Genomic DNA, 18,744 nt, shown 5'->3' with positions numbered 1-18,744 from the left:
CTATCTGAACAGTCACCTCGCATTTAATGCCGCATAGGAGAAGGCGTATTGAAACTGCCATAAGTATTAAAGTCTGACGGCGTAACCCCCCTTTTGTAGCTACTACGCTATGATTAATGAGCCTAGTGACGGCTACTTTATGAGAAATCACGTCAGTCAAGAAAGGATAATGGATTACGTCCATTAAACCCCTAAAAAGCCTAGGGATTAGACCATGCATTTCCTATGATGTATCCATTGGGAATGTGTGCCTTTACTGAATATTACAGAGAGACATGTACATCAATTCTAGGGATCACCCCACAAAAGCACTATAAATACCCCCAAACTCATTAAGGCAGGGGTCGAGAATTTTGGGTTTCATAAGAACTAGAGAGGAAAACCACCAAGAACATTCTCTGTAATAAATACTCTCATAAATACATAGACTCGTGGACTAAGGCTCATTAATGCCCAAACCACGTAAAAATCTCTTGCATTAACTCCTTACAGCTTTCTTAAATACTATTATTATATTAGTTGCCGAAAACCTCGGTCAACAGGTATAATCCAAAAAAATTATATCAATATTATAGTTAAATGTTTATCTCAATGCATTCTCGTTGTTTTTCAGATTTTCAATAGTGAATTTATTCATATTAAATCATGAATATAATAGTAAATTCACATGTAGATAGAGTTACGTACGTGGAAACAATATTTTAGTTTTTTATGTTTCATAACAGTTACATAAATATTTTGCTAACTCTCCGAAACTTGACACATTAATTATTACAAATTGATAACGATATAATGATTTTTTTTTATCATATATACAAGTGTTTCATATTGTCATACAATACAAAGCTCTTAAAAGAAACTTTTATAACATGTTTAGTTTTATTAATATACTAAATTAGTTGATATAAATTTAGTTTACAGAGGTCTAACATTTGTTTCTTCACATATTACTATTAAGGTACAATTAATTATTGATCAGTGACAAAAAAAATAATGACAAATGGTTTTTGTAGATACAAATTTACATTAATATTTTTAGTTGCAATTAAGTTGTACGTTAGTTGAATAATAATTTTGCTTCTACAATATCATAGTATTATAAAAATATGGCTCGAAATTGTCAAATACGCGACCTGAACAGACAAAACACGATTGTTGTAATTTTTGTTTTTATTAAATATGTGAAATTATTAGTTGTTTTGTAGTTTTATGTCAGTTGGTTCGCAACAGATATAATTGTTGCACTACATTTTCTTTACAGTTTTCTCATAGTAGACTGACTATAAATAAATTTTCAAAATATCAGGAAAGGAACGTAATTCTATTTCTCATATTTTACAATGGACAGTTTGATCAAGAAAGGAACTATGTAAATTACAAAATTAGTGGCGAATTCATCTTAATGGATTTAAAATATGAAGAACTTGTACGCAAGTTGAAACAAGTATTGGAATGCAACAAAAAAAAAAACACTCAACTGCAACTGAAATATTAAGTGAAAGAAGGATACCAACCGTTGAGATAAAGGACAATCCAAGCCTATTCTTCTACATCCAAGCAATAATATATTAAAAGAAAATTTATTTGAATTTTTTAATTTTTTTAGAGCTCATACAAGGGTAAATGTTTTCTTTAATACATTGCACATATTGATTTTTAAATAAATGCATAATAGTTAATTTAAAATTGTACGCCATATCAAACCTCAATCAAACGAGCATCTTGATTCTTCCCTTTTTAACCAACAATAATAGGACTCCCCTCGATTTTCTATCCTTTAACGAAATTAGATTTCTTCTTAGCAGGAGCCTTCTCCTATTTGGGTATGAGCTCAACAAAATTATCAAAGAAAAACCATCATCTAACTTCCTTTTCCTTTTCCCTTTCCCTTTTTTGGAGACAAATTTCAACCCTTCTTTTGAAGCTTTAGGGCATGTAATTGGAATTTTTCTACAGAGGGAGATGGAGAAGATGAAGAATGAGTTATATATAGAAAATTGTAAAAAAAAAAAAAAAGGAAAAAAAAAACGTGAGTTGATTCTTCAATAGCAGTTGATCGATTGTGAGATTTCAGTTTTTTTGGAGATATTTTTTCTTTAAATTATGCAGGAAAGTTTAAATGTATAGCTAAAAATGAAAGAAGAGAACAATGACATCATCATTAAGAGAATTATGCATGTACGTGGTATTTTGGTAAATAAAATGTTGAAGTGGTTGGCCAAATATCAAATTCCTAAAGTGCCCTTACCGAACTTAACCATATTAACCAACTGTTTGTTATGACAGTTGGTGTTCGGGTATTTCAACTCAACTACAACATCAGTATTTAAGAGGCCTCTCACTCATCTGCAGAGGCTAATCTTGGAGGTATAGAGAAATAGACAGAGAGAGAGTTTTCAGGAGAAACTGAGAGAGAAAGAGAGTTGCTTTGGGTGTTGTAATTGGGGTGACACATTGATTGTGTTCATCACCATTAGAGTAGACAATTGTAGAAGCTAAGCTTCCCTGTTGTGTAATTGGTATCAGCTGTAATCTCTTAAAACTCAATCAATGAAGACTCTCCAAAGCCATTGCTGTGGCTGTTTCTGGCCGAGGATGTAGGCAAGGTAATTCATCATTATCTTGTTCGAACCTCGTTAAATCTCTTGTGTTCTTGATGTATTATTGTTTTGGTTTAAGCTTTACTGTTTCATTGTGATTGTTGTTTGGTTTCATTGATCTTTTCTTTATTGTTTTATGTTCTTGCCGAGGTGTTGTTTCACAACAATTGGCATCAGAGCTCAGGCTTCTTGCTGCAAGAACAGAATCAAGAAAGTGATCTATGGCTTCCGCACGCTTTGAAGTAGACAAATTCAATGGAGCCAATGATTTTGGGCTATGGAGAATCAAGATGAAAGCATTTCTGGTTCATCAAGGATTGTATCAAGCCATTGATAAAGAAGAGTTGAAGGAATTGGGAGATGACAAGAAAAAGATTAAAGAAATTGAAACAAAGGCTCATAATGCGATCTTGTTAAGTTTGGGAGATGAAGTATTGAGAGAAGTGTCAAATGAAGAAACTGCTCTGGGATTATGGGAGAAGCTAGCCTCAATTTATCTGAAGAAACCCTTGCCAACAAGTTATACTTGAAGAAGAAGCTGTACACTCTCAAGATGGAAGATTCGAAAGAACTCAGAAAACACCTTGATGAGTTCAATGGAATCATCCTGGATCTGAGCAACATTGGAGGTAAAATAGAAGATGAAGATCAGGGGATCTTGTTGCTTAGCTCATTACCAAAAACTTATGAACATTTCGTGGATACAATTCTATATGGCAAAGAAACCTTGACCATGACAGAGGTCAAGGCAGCACTCAACTCAAAGGAAATGAAGAAGAAAAATGATGAAAGAACTGATGGCATTGCAGACAGTTTTTTTGTGAAATCCAGAAGTAATACAAGAGACTTCAGGGGTGGATATAATAAAGCAAATCACAAGAATAACCAGAACAAGGGACACAATCAAGGATTTAAATCTAAAGCAAAATCCAAGCAAGGAAAACAGTGTTACTACTGCAAGAAGGAAGGACATTTCAGAGATGAATGTAGGGCACTCAAGGAAAAATTAGAGAGAGAAAAGGGACAAGAAAGAGGTGCTGCAGGCATTATTTTTGATGGTTATGAGTCTGCAGAAGCTTTGGTTGTGACAAGTCAAGAATCTGGTTGTGAATGGATTCTTGACTCTGGGTGTTCATTTCACATGACACCAAGAAGGGAACTGTTTAGTAACTTCAAGAAAATTGAGGGTGGATCAGTTCTGTTGGGAGACAATAAAGCTTGCAAGATTTCAGGAATAGGAAATGTCTTGATCAAAATGAATGATGGTCAGACCAAGCTCATACAAGAAGTCAGGTATGTCCCTGAACTTAAGAGAAATTTACTTTCAATTAGTGAACTTGTATCTAAAGGCTGCACTGTAAAGATAGATGGTTCAATGAAAGTAATGAAGGGTACAAGGATAGTAATGAAGGGAGACATTAAGAATGGAATTTACTATCTGCAAGGAAAGACAGTTGTGGGAAATTCAAATTTAGTAGTCAAGAGCACTGATAGAGACAACACTAGGTTATGGCACATGAGACTAGGTCATGTCAGTAAGAGAGGTCTCTATGAATTGGAGAACCAAGGTATTCTCAAAGGTAAACTTGGCAAAGAACTGGGATTCTGTGAAGAATGTGTGTATGGTAAGTGCAGCAGAGTGAAATTCACTCCAGGACTACACACAACCAAGGGAAAGCTAGACTATGTTGTTGGGAATTATTTTACCAGGATCTTAGATCTACTCACAAGTATGTTTATTAACATCCTAAATAAGAACTTTCTAAAACGATAAATAAACACATATAAAGTTAAGAAAACCTTACATTGATGCAGCGGAATAAATGTCTCCTTCCACTCAGATCTCTAACCCTTGATTCCTTTCTGTAGCAGAGTATAATCAAGATCTGAGCCCGAATCTCCTTCTTCTTCAAGCTTTGATCCTTAACAGTCTTCCAATCTATGATTGAGTTACTGCTTGCTGTGTGTGGGCACTTACTCTTTCACTAGGGTCACGAAAAAGATGAAGGGAAAAGAGAGAGAGGTATTTCGGCCAAGGTAGAAAGTGAGGAAGGCTCAGTTTTCTGAAGAGAGAAATTTCTGTCAGAAAGATGATCTGAAAACTTGTGTTTTGACTAAGCCATCACTTTCTATTTATAGGCAACTACTAGGTCTAGGTTAGGATTTATTTGGCATTAAAATAATGAAAATAATAATTTGAAAAAGCCTTTTAAGTGGCCGGCCATATGGTGTTATTGGGCCTCACTTAATTTTGCAATTTTATCAAATTTTATCTCTATTTTCTCAAAAATGCCAATTTTCCAATTCTAACATTTTAAATGCCAAAACTAATTATTTAATAACTAAAATACATTATTAAATAATATTTGTCATTTAATTTAATTATTAATTAGACATATAAAGTCTATTAATAAATAAATAAACCTAGAAAACTCTTTTCCTTACAATTTCACCCCTGCTTAGTGAAAATTCATAAAATTAGACATAGTCTAACTTTAGAATTATAATTGATCAATCACGAATCAATTAATGAGTCTTACAAGCAGAATGTTCTCAACTAGAATGGGGACCATGGATCTATATGCTGAGCTTCCAATAAGTGAACCAAATTTACCAAGTAAATTCCTACTTATTAATTCTTCGTTGAATCCACTCTTAGAACTTAGAATTGCACTCTCAGACTTATATAGAGCATATTGTATGTTTCACGATACCAATATACTATCTCATTTAACCATTGTTATAATCTTATTGTGATTTAAAGATCCTCTATATAGATGATTTACATCGAGATGGGATTTCTTTACCGTTCTCACCCCTCAATGTATTTTGCCCCTTAAAACACTTAGCTACCTGTAAATGGTGTTTAGTGATCTAATAATTAGTCAGTTAAACAAGAGCTCATCCATTTACTTCTATTTTCTAAGCTCGAAGGGAATCATCACTTAACTTCTATACACCAGTAGAAGCTATAGATTCCATATTTATGTTCAGCACTCCCACTCAATCATACTATCATGTTCCCAAAATATACGTATCACCCTGACCCAAAAGTAGGCTTAACTAATAAATCAAAGAACATGAATAACACTCCTGAGTTGAGCCCAAGCATATCAGGATTTAGATTCTTTTAATCTTAAGATCAACTACTGATATTGACTTGGAAAGATATGTATAACGGTAAGTTTGTAATATCTTAACTTAGTTGCAATATCGGTCCAGTCCAATGTATACTCCATACATTCGAAACTAGTATACTTTACTAATGTCTTGGAAAGAACATAACACTTACTCCAAGTGTAAGTACACATCATCGCTGATTATCACATTAGTGTAAATCCAATAACACTGATGAAACAGGGACCAAAACTTTTGATTCATATGATCACAATCACATTCCACTGTGTTGACGATACTGTAATTGTGAATAAACATATGATCTGGATTTAACTGATTTTGTGTGTATGAATGTAATAAACATATTAAACATATTAAACCATTAGCATGTAAAATTCATGCAAACATCAATCACTTCTAATTTCTTTTATTGATAACTAATCAGATTGTAAAGAGTTTTATTTAGGGCATAAAACCCAACATATGTGCACTCTCATCTCTGGGGTGCTTCAAGAACTAAGACCATTGGAGGTGCTAGCTACTTCATGAGCATTATTGATGGCTATTCTAGGAGAGTTTGGGTGTTTCTTCTCAAGTCTAAGGATGAAGCATTTCAAACTTTTGTTAGCTTGAAGAAACTGATAGAAAATCAGTCTGGAAGGAAGATTAAGAAACTAAGGACTGATAATGGATTAGAGTATTGCTCAGATCAGTTCACAAAGTTTTGTGAAGACAATGGCATTGCAAGAAACAAAACAGTTGTGAAGACACCACAACAGAATGGGATTGCAGAGAGAATGAACAGGACATTGCTCGAGAGGGTGATATGTATGCTAAAGGGTGCTGGTTTAGACAAGAAATTTTGGGGAGAGGCACTGCAAACTGCATGCTGTTGTGATAAATCCAACACGCAAGTATACGTATCGTTTTAACAAGTAATACTCAGGTAAGTGAGATCGTTCCCACGAAGACTGTAGCTAAGTACTAATCAATTGAATTCTTGTTTCTATTTGGCAGAATCAATAATAATGTTGAATAATTAAATAAATAAAAATTAAAAAGCAGGATAATAATAATAAAAAGTGTAATTAATTATGGATGAATGTTTAGGGAAAAAAATCCTGTTGATTTAATTACCCAATTATTAATGCTAATTACTATTCTCTTTCTCAATGTGAATGACAGATTATAAAAATTAACCTAACTCTTTTCAGATCTTTTAGGTCCTAAATCACATGTTATCTAATCATCTCTGGGATAGATTAACATATAATCAGCATTAAGCAATAATCTAAATGTCACAAAGGCTATGCAAATACTTTCGTTTCACATCAAAACCTAGTTTATCCAATTTTAGCATTCCCAATTCTCACTTTTCAGATTTTGAATTAGGATCATAGAACATGAAGAAGGTGATCAATCTTAAACATGTAATTAAACACAAATATGGATAAATTCACAATCAAGAAAGGAGAAATAACAATTATCATTAACTAGAAGTAATTTCAATTAACATTCATCATCTCCCTAAATAGGAGTTTAGTTCATAAAATCCATAATAACATCCATAATCAAAACTAAAACAGAAATTAACATGGAAACTAAGAGTTTAAGAAAGAACTAGTTGGTGATTGCATTCCGGATCGCCACAATTGCTTCCTTTGCCTCCTTCTTCATCTCTAGGATTTTATTTCTGCCTCCCTTCCTTCTAAAACATGAGCCCCTTAAATAGAAATTAGGGTTGCTACCTCTTTGAAAAAGTCAAAAATTGCCCAAAAATCTCGTTTTTCGCCCCTAGTCGCGACTACATAAAGCCTAGTCGCGACCATGGGCAAAATATGAAAAAAAAATCGATGTTTGGCTCCTAGTCGCGACCATGGTCGCGACCATGGAAAGTGGTGGTCGCGACTACTGAAGCAAAATTTGACAGCTTCAGCATCTTTCAGTAAAATGTACATAACTTTCACATACAAACTCCAAATGAGTTGATTCAAGATGCGTTGGAAAGAAAAAAAAGAAATCTAAAACTTTTATGTTTTGACTTTTTCCAAAATCTGATAAGAACATATTCGAATTTAAGCTTGAAGTTTCAGCTTTATTTTCTTGCAGAATTTTCTCTATTCCATAGCTTGTTATTTTCCGAAATTTGATCAATTGATATATTCCAAGTGTGAAACCTGAAATCACAGAAAACAAGCGTAATTCTATTCCAAAAAGAATAACAATAAAGGAAAACAACTATAAAAAGTGACCCAAAATGTAGACTAAAAATAGCCTAACAAATTCCCCCAAACTAGATTCTTACTCGCCCTCGAGTAAGACTAAGACTAACACTAAAAACTCGATTAACTAAGCTATCAGATAATTATATTACTGCTGGCTCATGTTAAATTTCCTTCGATTAACTAAACTAGATTTTCAATTCCAAAAACTCTAATAATTAATTAGGATGCTCTTCTTATCACACAATGTAGAGATACAAACTAACTTCAATATTAAAATAATGTCATAATTGTTTCACTCCATCAAATCAGTCCACAAACTAATAGTCAATATGCTTGCATGCTTACCTCTCTCCACTAATGTTGACAACATTCTTTTCAGAATCAAAAGGACCTTTTTAAGGTTAGAATTTATGGCTTAGATATTTGGAAAATGAAAGACAATTTTGGCTAGAGGTATCATAAGCACAAAAGAACCCACAAGCTTCTCATAATTTTAAAATTTCCCGAAGTGTTCCCACAACTAACCATGATTGAGATTTTTCAATTTTTTTTCAATCACCAGACATCACTAAAATTTTCTTTTATTTCTGATTTTTTTTAATTCTTTTTTTTTTTCAAGTGATGCCGAGTTACAATTCTTTCTTTTTTTCACATGTTTTTCAATCACGCAAGATTTTTTTTCTTTTCTTCAATACTTACTCACACTATATATTTCACTTCCCCAAACTTATTGTAAGGCTTATGATACCATTCAAAATGTAATGAGGACAAAAACAATAGTGTGGATACATCTTTTAGTTCAATGGGTGAAGAAACGAAACAGGTTTAGGCTCAAAAAGGTTCACAAAGGATATTCATATTATGGTAGGCTTGAAAGGCTCAAACTATCCAAACAAACTGTCTAAATCATGTTCCTATTAAATGTTGTCAAGGATTTCGCCTCAAAAGAATAAGATATGCAAGTTCTAAGCTATTCAATCAATCTTACCACAAACCATAGTAAAACAATTATAACATATTTCACAGATCGTCAAATTATATTCATACACAGGCTTTACAAGCATCCAAACTAATCCAAAGAGTTAACAGAATTAAGCACACAGTTTCAAAATTTCAGGACATATCACAAATAACAACAGCAACAAAATTGATCTTGGCTTAATTAACAACACACTAAACCACGACAACTAAAAAAAAAACTAACTAAACAACTAAACAATCAAACAAATAAAAAAAAAATTTAAAATTAAGCCCCTCCCCCAAACTAATTTTTCACATTGTTCCCAATGTGAAAATAAAACTTAAAGAGAAGAAAGCTTACCTTAGGTCCATGTCACATCAACAAGCGGTTGACGCCCATAATAAGCGTCATGCAAGACAACTTGAAAGTTATTTTTAAAGATGCCCTCAAGCTTGGCATGTAATGAGTTTGAACCAAAATCTGCACCAACAACAAAATGTTATATTATTTTTAATATAATAATATGTAGATTAAAATGTGGTAATATATAATATTATGTGAATAATATATATTAAGTGTATGGTAAATAAATGTGTAACCTATAATTTAACCTACACTTTTGTAACCTACATAGTAACTTGGAGAGGAGTTACAATTTGTTGTCATTTGTAACTCTTGTGTTGATCACACATTATTAGTGTAATAAAAGGGTTGTTACACAATTTGGTTTAAGGATTTCAAAATTATGATGATATAGTTGTTACAAAATGTAATACTCATTTATGGGAGAGAAATGAGGTGGTATTTTGAATCCTAAGAGTGATCATCTAAACACTATATAAAGGAGTCTAATGTGCTCATTGAGATGAAGTTTTCTATCAAGAAAGCACTTTGCTAGAAAACCCTAAAAGGCTTGATAATTCCCAAAGCTATTTCCTAGAGAGTTCCCTTAGTGCTTAGAGATAGGGGGAAATAAGCTTTTGGACAAAGGTGTAATACCTTGTTCAAGTCATGGTGATCCCCACTAATCTACACTCAAGGTTGTGAGTGAGTGTTTATATATATATTATTCTCTTATTATATATACATATTTTATATTGCATGTGTTCTTATTTTCTTCCACCTTTCTTATATATAACATATATAGTGTATATATTGTATATTATATTGTTGTAACATTTATTTAATCTCTTTGTTGGTCCTTGTACTGTATTACAATAGAGTTGTAATATCTTGATTTTCTTCCATTGTAATAAAATCTCTAACAATCAAAAGCTTATACCTTTTCAATGGAAGAGGAGATAAATCAAAATTTTGAAAATACAAGGATAAGAGATTTTATGTGAAAACCATTCATGGGTGAGCATGGTGGTATATTATGTGATTTACTATTTTATATGATAGTAATATATATGATATATATGAGTTATATATATGTGACATATATGTGATTATGTGTTTGTATCATATTAATATATATAGTAGTATATAATATGATATTTGAATTTATAATATTATGTTATTATATGTATATATATGAGATATATAATATATAGCATGAATATGAGTTATGTGTATTATATATATGATAAGATATAATATAATATACATATATATATTGCGAGATTAAATATGTAGAAATACTTATTTTCTATGTATTTATATGAGACATGTATATATAATATATATTAGTGAGATTAAATATGTAGAAATAATTATTTCTATGTATTTATATGAGACATGCATATATAATACATATATTATACATAATATATATCATGAATGTGTATTAAAGTGTATATATGTTATATATGTGTGAGGTATGTAACATATATAGTTGTGTAATTAATACATATTATCTGTATATGATATATATGTATATTATAGTATATATATTATATACATATGAGATATGTAACATATATATTGTGAATTTAATATTGATATTATGTGTATGTTACATATGAGATATTGATTAGTAACATACATATTATATTAACATATGAGTTACATAGCATGATAATAATGTTGATAGTAATAAAATAGTGTTTATTATTATTGTGAGAATTATTATCATCTATTTTGTGAATAAAGAATATTTTAAATTCTTTTTCAATTTGGTAGTGAACATCTCACTTTATGAGATAATAAAAGATGGCTTTTGAGAAGTTACATCTTTTATTGGGTTATAAGAGATAATCATCTCATATTTGAGATAAAGAAAAGTGGACTATGAGAGTTACACTTTTATTAGACTTGCATTGTCATAAGCAAGAACAAATGGATTAAAAGTGAATCCAAACTTGTGAAATGAGCCATAAATTGGAAGAACAATTTTGGACTCAAAAGTAAATGAATCAATGTGGATTCAAAAATAGTGAAAAGATAACAAAATTGGAGAAGCAATTTTGAATATTAAATGATCAAAGTTGTGAACAAAATTGATGAGAATTTTGTTAACTTTGGTATAATTTTGGGCTAATCTCAATAAGGAGATAACCTTAAAATTATGAGTAAAAATAATCACATTATTTTATGAGTAGTAATGTGAGTTTGATATTTTAGTTTTGTTGAGAAAACTAAAAATGTCAAATGGTATTTTTAAAGTGGCCTTAAAGAGTCATTTGAAGAGAAAAATACACAAAAGTGATATTTTATATACACTTTATGGTAAAAATGTGGGGGTGAGCCACAAATTTAATCAAAATGTGTTGAGACATTATTGATTAATTTATTTGATTTTGAATTCAAATTCTAAATCAAGTTTGGCTATGTGCATAAGTGAAAATATTGACATATTTAGTGTCAAAGTTTTGGTAAAAATAATTTCAAGAAGGAATTTTTTTTTTTTTAAAAAAAAAAAAAATTATAGAGACAAAGTAGTCTTCTATATTTTAAAATCAAGATATTGTCTTGATAATGAAATGTGAAAATGTGGGGGTGCATACTCCAATATGAGAAAGTTTAGACATACTTGGTGTCTAAAATTAAAATATGAGAATTTAGACATATTTGGTGTCTAAATTAGTGTATTTTTGATATGCTTGGTATCAAAATTATTGAAAATTTGAGTTGAGTGAAAATTAATCTTTTATGATTGAATTTTCAAAGCTTAAGTACTTAAGGAGAAAAGTGGTCACAAAGTGAACACTATATTTTTTGGCATGCATGATTCACATGGAATCAATAGTGAGAGGTTATAACAAATCGCTTAATCTCCGTACAAGATTAAAGCATGAATTTTCGAGGGATGGGACCTAAACTCCCTTAGCGTTTTGCTCATTGATGGTAACCTATCTTAACACTAGTAAAAATCTAGTCTTAAGTTCAATAGGTAATAACAAGTCAATAGAGTGAATGTGGTACTCAATTGTCTCATCTATGGATGAGTACATGTTGTAAAATTGAGGGTTAAAACCAAAAGGTTTTTTAATGGAGCTTAAGCTTAAGAAAACTCACTTAAGCTTAAGAAGTGTCTAACGAGTGGTGAGACACTAAAACTCCACCTATATGGACTAGAGGTGGTGCCGCCTCTTATGAGAATCGGGAGTATTCTCTAGAGAGTCTATGAATTGGAATTTTGCACATGGCCATTAACGGTGCAAGAGCGAGACACGCGGTCTCAAGTGAGCATTAGCGAGGGTGTGTGTGTTATCACCGGTTTGTACTAAAGAAATAGTGGTTCAATGCTACGGCAATCAAAATTTCATCAAACTTTGTGGTAACTACACTAAGGTAAAATTCAAGTCGAAAGACATTTTACCTAATGCACCTAAACAAGACTTCTTTAAAAGTGTGTATTTATTCAATCAAAGTGGGGGAATGTTATATTTTGATATAATATTTTGATTGATTAAATAAATGTTACAAGTGTGTTACAAGTGTGTCACACATTTTAATCTAGTGGGGGATTGTTATATTATTTTTAATATAATAATATGTAGATTAAAATGTGGTAATATATAATATTATGTGAATAATATATATTAAGTGTATGGTAAATAAATGTGTAACCTATAATTTAACCTACACTTTTGTAACCTACATAGTAACTTGGAGAGGAGTTACAATTTGTTGTCATTTGTAACTCTTGTGTTGATCACACATTATTAGTGTAATAAAAGGGTTGTTACACAATTTGGTTTAAGGATTTCAAAATTATGATGATATAGTTGTTACAAAATGTAATACTCATTTATGGGAGAGAAATGAGGTGGTATTTTGAATCCTAAGAGTGATCATCTAAACACTATATAAAGGAGTCTAATGTGCTCATTGAGATGAAGTTTTCTATCAAGAAAGCACTTTGCTAGAAAACCCTAAAAGGCTTGATAATTCCCAAAGCTATTTCCTAGAGAGTTCCCTTAGTGCTTAGAGATAGGGGGAAATAAGCTTTTGGACAAAGGTGTAATACCTTGTTCAAGTCATGGTGATCCCCACTAATCTACACTCAAGGTTGTGAGTGAGTGTTTATATATATATATATATTATTCTCTTATTATATATGCATATTTTATATTGCATGTGTTCTTATTTTCTTCCACCTTTCTTATATATAACATATATAGTGTATATATTGTATATTATATTGTTGTAATATTTATTTAATCTCTTTGTTGGTCCTTGTATTGTATTACAATAGAGTTGTAATATCTTGATTTTCTTCCATTGTAATAAAATCTCTAACACAAAAGACCTTGGATGATGGGCTTGGGGAGAAGCCTTTGGTAACTCGAAGAGAATACAATATGGAGAATGCGATATTAGTGGAAAATAAGGGTCCATTGGTGGTTCATAATATAGTGGTGTTGACAACCTCAAATCAAAAACTACTAGTGATTCTTCTGCCACCAATGTCACCTCTTTCTTGCTTTTCTCAAATAACCTCTCAATTGGTTGTTCAATTTCCTCATGACCATCTGCATCCTTGACTGTGATTTGATCTTCAATAATTTCATCATTGAGGATGGATGTTTCTTCATTCACCAAATTGAGATCATCATTTGTTGAGCAAGCATCCAATGTATCCAAATTTTCAACCACTTCAAAGGATTCTTTCTCTTCAATTCTAGGCTCAGTCTCTTCTATGTATTCATGTGATGGTGCTTCTACTATATTCAAGCAACTCTCATAACTTTCGTTATTTGAGTTATTATCCTTAAAATTCTCTGAATCATGCGCCATTAAATTATCACATAGAGCTTTAACCATGTCCGCTAAGCGATTAATCTCTTTTGGAAGTGATAGTAGATCCTCCTCTTCTTCAATTGGTTGGGGTGAGTTTGGACAATAAGGAGGGTATTGGTGACTCCAACCTTGAAGTGATGGATTCCAATGCCAATCGTAATCAAAATCTACCATATCATTCAACAGGTTTATTGCTTCATGACCTCTGCTTAACAAAGGCCCTCCAGTAACCTCTACTTCATAATCCACCCAACTTTTTGTTTCATCATCAAGTCCATTATAAAAGAGCCATGTAAAACATCCACTTGAGAAAGTGGGATAGCATCTCTCTCCAAGCTCTTTAAATCTCCTCCAAGCAGAATAGAATGGTTCATTGTGTTGTTGGGCAAAATCCTCAAGATATAGCATCTAGATTTACCTTGCAGGTCAAACTCATCAATAAAACATTTATAAACTTAAATAAAAAGAAACCAAATTAGAATAGAATTCAACTATATTGATATCAACTAAAACAGTCCCCCGCAACGGCGCTAAAAACTTGTTGTGATAAATCCAACACGCAAGTATACGTATCGTTTTAACAAGTAATACTCAGGTAAGTGAGATCGTTCCCACGAGGACTGTAGCTAAGTACTAATCAATTGAATTCTTGTTTCTATTTGGCAGAATCAATAATAATGTTGAATAATTAAATAAATAAAAATTAAAAAGCAGGATAATAATAATAAAAAGTGTAATTAATTATGGATGAATGTTTAGGGAAAAAAATCCTGTTGATTTAATTACCCAATTATTAATGCTAATTACTATTCTCTTTCTCAATGTGAATGACAGATTATAAAAATTAACCTAACTCTTTTCAGATCTTTTAGGTCCTAAATCACATGTTATCTAATCATCTCTGGGATAGATTAACATATAATCAGCATTAAGCAATAATCTAAATGTCACAAAGGCTATGCAAATACTTTCGTTTCACATCAAAACCTAGTTTATCCAATTTTAGCATTCCCAATTCTCACTTTTCAGATTTTGAATTAGGATCATAGAACATGAAGAAGGTGATCAATCTTAAACATGTAATTAAACACAAATATGGATAAATTCATAATCAAGAAAGGAGAAATAACAATTATCATTAACTAGAAGTAATTTCAATTAACATTCATCATCTCCCTAAATAGGAGTTTAGTTCATAAAATCCATAATAACATCTATAATCAAAACTAAAACAGAAATTAACATGGAAACTAAGAGTTTAAGAAAGAACTAGTTGGTGATTGCATTCCGGATCGCCATAATTGCTTCCTTTGCCTCCTTTTTCATCTCTAGGGTTTTATTTCTGCCTCCCTTCCTTCTAAAACATGAGCCCCTTAAATAGAAATTAGGGTTGCTACCTCTTTGAAAAAGTCAAAAACTACCCAAAAATCTCATTTTTCGCCCGTAGTCGCGACAACATAAAGCCTAGTCGCGACCATGGGCAAAATACGAAAAAAAATCGCTGTTTGGCTCCTAGTCGCGACCATGAAAAAGGGTCGCGACCATGGAAAGTGGTGGTCGCGACTACTGAAGCAAAATTTGACAGCTTCAGCATCTTTCAGTAAAATGTGCATAACTTTCACATACAAACTCCAAATGAATTGATTCAAGATGCGTTGGAAAGAAGAAAAAGAAATCTAAAACTTTTATGTTTTGACTTTTTCCAAAATCTGATAAGAACATATTCGAATTTAAGCTTGAAGTTTCAGTTTTATTTTCTTGCAGAATTTTCTCTATTCCATAGCTTGTTATTATTTTCCGAAATTTGATCAATTGATATATTCCAAGTGTGAAACTTGAAATCAAAGAAAACAAGCGTAATTATATTCCAAAAAGAATAACAAAGAAGGAAAACAACTATATAAAGTGACCCAAAATGTAGACTAAAAATAGCCTAACACATGCTATCTCATTAATAGATGCCCTTCAACAACACTAAGATTTAAAACTCCTCAAGAGTTTTGGACAAGTGAAGTACCAAGATATGATCATCTTAAGGTCTTTGGCTGCACAACTTTTGCTCACATTGTTAGGCTATTTTTAGCCTAGGTTTCGGATCTATTTTATGTGCATTTTTCGCTGTGTTGGGACGGAATTACGCTTGTTTTCTTTGTTTTCAGGTTCTTTGGAATAAAAGAGATCTCGGGGGCAGAAATTCAATAAAAGACGAGCTGAGCCAAGGAAAACACGATTTTTGAAGTATTGTGCACATCTTGCCGCGGCTAGACATAGCTTGGCCGCGGTTAGATCACAAAATAAATGACATCGAGAAGGTGCTCCAGTCGCCGCGGCGAGAAGAAGCTTCGCCGCGACTAAAAGCTCCTTACAGAACAGTGTATTTTCAACACCAATCTGGCCGCGGTGAGGGTGTATATGGCCGCGGCGAGATCCCGTACGGACCAGGGGAAATTTCGTCCATCGAACCCTAAATTTTAGTTATAAATAGAAAACTGCAATTGGAAGTAAGGGAGTGCGATCAGAAACCCTAAAATACAGCAGAGAGCAGCAGGAAGAGCACAGAGATTCAAGTGACGATCCGAAATTCATCCACCAACAGTTCTTTTCTTTATTCCTCTTTAATTTCTTTATGTTGAATATTGCTTTAGGAATGGTTATGGATTTGTTTTTGAACTAAATTTCCCATTTAGGGAGGATGATGATTGTTGTTTAATGTTTTGCCTAGTTAATGTTTAATTACCATTCCTCAATTCTTGTTTGTGAAATTATCTTAATTTGTGTTTAATTTCATGTTTAAGATTGATCACCTTGTGCATGCTCTATGATCTCAATTCGAAATCTGAAAAGTGAGAATTGAGAATGCTAAAATTGGGATAATCGATGTTCTATGTGAAACGAAAGTATTCACATGACTTATGTGACGAGTAGATTATTACTTAATGCTGATTTCATGTTAGTTTAATTAAGGAATTAATTAGATAACATGTGATTTAGAATCTAGAAGATCTGAAAAGAGCTAGGTTATTTCATAATCTGTCATTCACTTCAAGAATAGGATAGTAATTAAGCAGTAACGATTTGGGTAAACAACAATAGGATTCTTCTCCCTATCATCTCATATTGCTTAAACTTTAGCTGTGTTTTGTGTTTTCTGAATTACTTTACTTTTCTTAAATCATAATTGTTTTCGATTTGCCAAATAGAATTATAAGTATAGTCTAGTGGTATTTAATCCAATTCCCTGTGGGATCGACCTCACCTGTGTGAGATTTACTACTTGATTGCGTATACTTGCGTAGTGTTTATAAATTATAGCAACAAGTTTTTTGGCGCCGTTGCTGGGGAATTGTTTAAAGATTAATATTACATATAATTATACTAACTTCTACTTTGGTATATTTTCTCTTGCTGATTTTCTAACCTTTTTCTTGCAATATTTTCTTGATCTATTTCAGGAATCCTAAGTGTATGCGCCGTCAAGGACAAGCAGTCATATTACCAGTTGATCCTGAAATCGAGAAAACTTGCAGGAGGAATCGAAAGAACAAGAGGCAAGAAAGAGTTTCAGCAACTGCTGAAACATCAGAAATCATGGCTGCCAATGTGAACAATAATGCTGGAAACAATGGGGGTAATAACGGTAATAATGGAGGCGCCGTGGAAGATCAAGCTAATGGCCGTAGCTTGAGAGATTACATTCTCCCTACTCTGACGGGAGTGCAGTCATGTATCAGGCCACCGGCAGTGGATGCAAACAACTTTGAGATTAAACCTGCCATCCTTCAAATGGTGCAGTCTTCAGTTCAGTTTGGTGGCCTCCCTTCTGAAGATCCTAATCTGCATCTCTCTAACTTCATGGAACTTTGTGAAACTTTTAAAGTTAATGGAGTTAGCGATGATGCCATTCGACTGAGATTGTTTCCATTCTCGCTCAGAGAACGAGCCAAGAGTTGGTTGAACTCCTTGCCACCCAATTCTATTGCCACCTGGAATGATCTGGCAACAAAATTCTTGTCAAAGTTCTTTCCTCCAGCTAAGTCTGCAAAGCTGAGAGGAGAAATCAATAACTTCTGCCAACAAGATAATGAATCTCTCCATGAGGCTTGGGTGAGGTTTAAAGATCTGATCAGGAGGTGTCCTCATCACGGTATAGAGAAGTGGATGCTGGTTCACAACTTTTACAACGGGTTGGTTGGTAATACTAGAACTCTAATAGATGCAGCAGCGGGCGGAGCTTTTATGAGAAAGAGTGCTAATGAGGCGTATGATCTATTGGAGGAGATGGCTCTAAACAATCAGCAGTGGCCAACTGAAAGGAGTCAATCTAAGAAGGTAGCTGGTGTGTTAGAAGTTGATGCCATCACAAAGTTAACCGCTCAGGTTGAGGCATTGACAAAAATAATTGCAGGGCAAGCTAGACAAGCCCAAATTGTTTGTGAGTTATGTGGAGGAAGTCATCACTTTTCGGAGTGTCAAGCAGATGTGGATGATTTGCCAATGGATGAAGCTAAGGCCATTGGGAATTTTTCACAGAACAACAACAACAACAATTATGGGTTCAACCAGGGTAACAACCAAAGAAACAGTGGGTTCTATCAACAACGAAATCAGAACCAACAGTTTAATCAACAACAAGCCTTTGGTGGAAATTCTAGTT

The 18,744-nt window shown here is 32.7% G+C and overlaps 1 non-coding gene across 1 annotated transcript; it reads right to left on the bottom strand.

Annotated features, from left to right (window-relative positions):
- Positions 1-18,131: 18,131 nt before the first annotated feature.
- On the bottom strand, positions 18,132-18,238 carry LOC115724386 (small nucleolar RNA R71). Its single transcript, XR_004013179.2, has one exon. It is a non-coding gene; the product is annotated as a small nucleolar RNA R71 (small nucleolar RNA).
- Positions 18,239-18,744: the final 506 nt, after the last annotated feature.

The sequence above is a fragment of the Cannabis sativa genome, chromosome 9 (genome assembly GCF_029168945.1).
Source record: "Cannabis sativa cultivar Pink pepper isolate KNU-18-1 chromosome 9, ASM2916894v1, whole genome shotgun sequence".
NCBI lineage: Eukaryota > Viridiplantae > Streptophyta > Magnoliopsida > Rosales > Cannabaceae > Cannabis > Cannabis sativa.
Note: the sequence above shows the minus strand (reverse complement) of the source record. Positions and strands in the feature narration are given on the sequence as shown.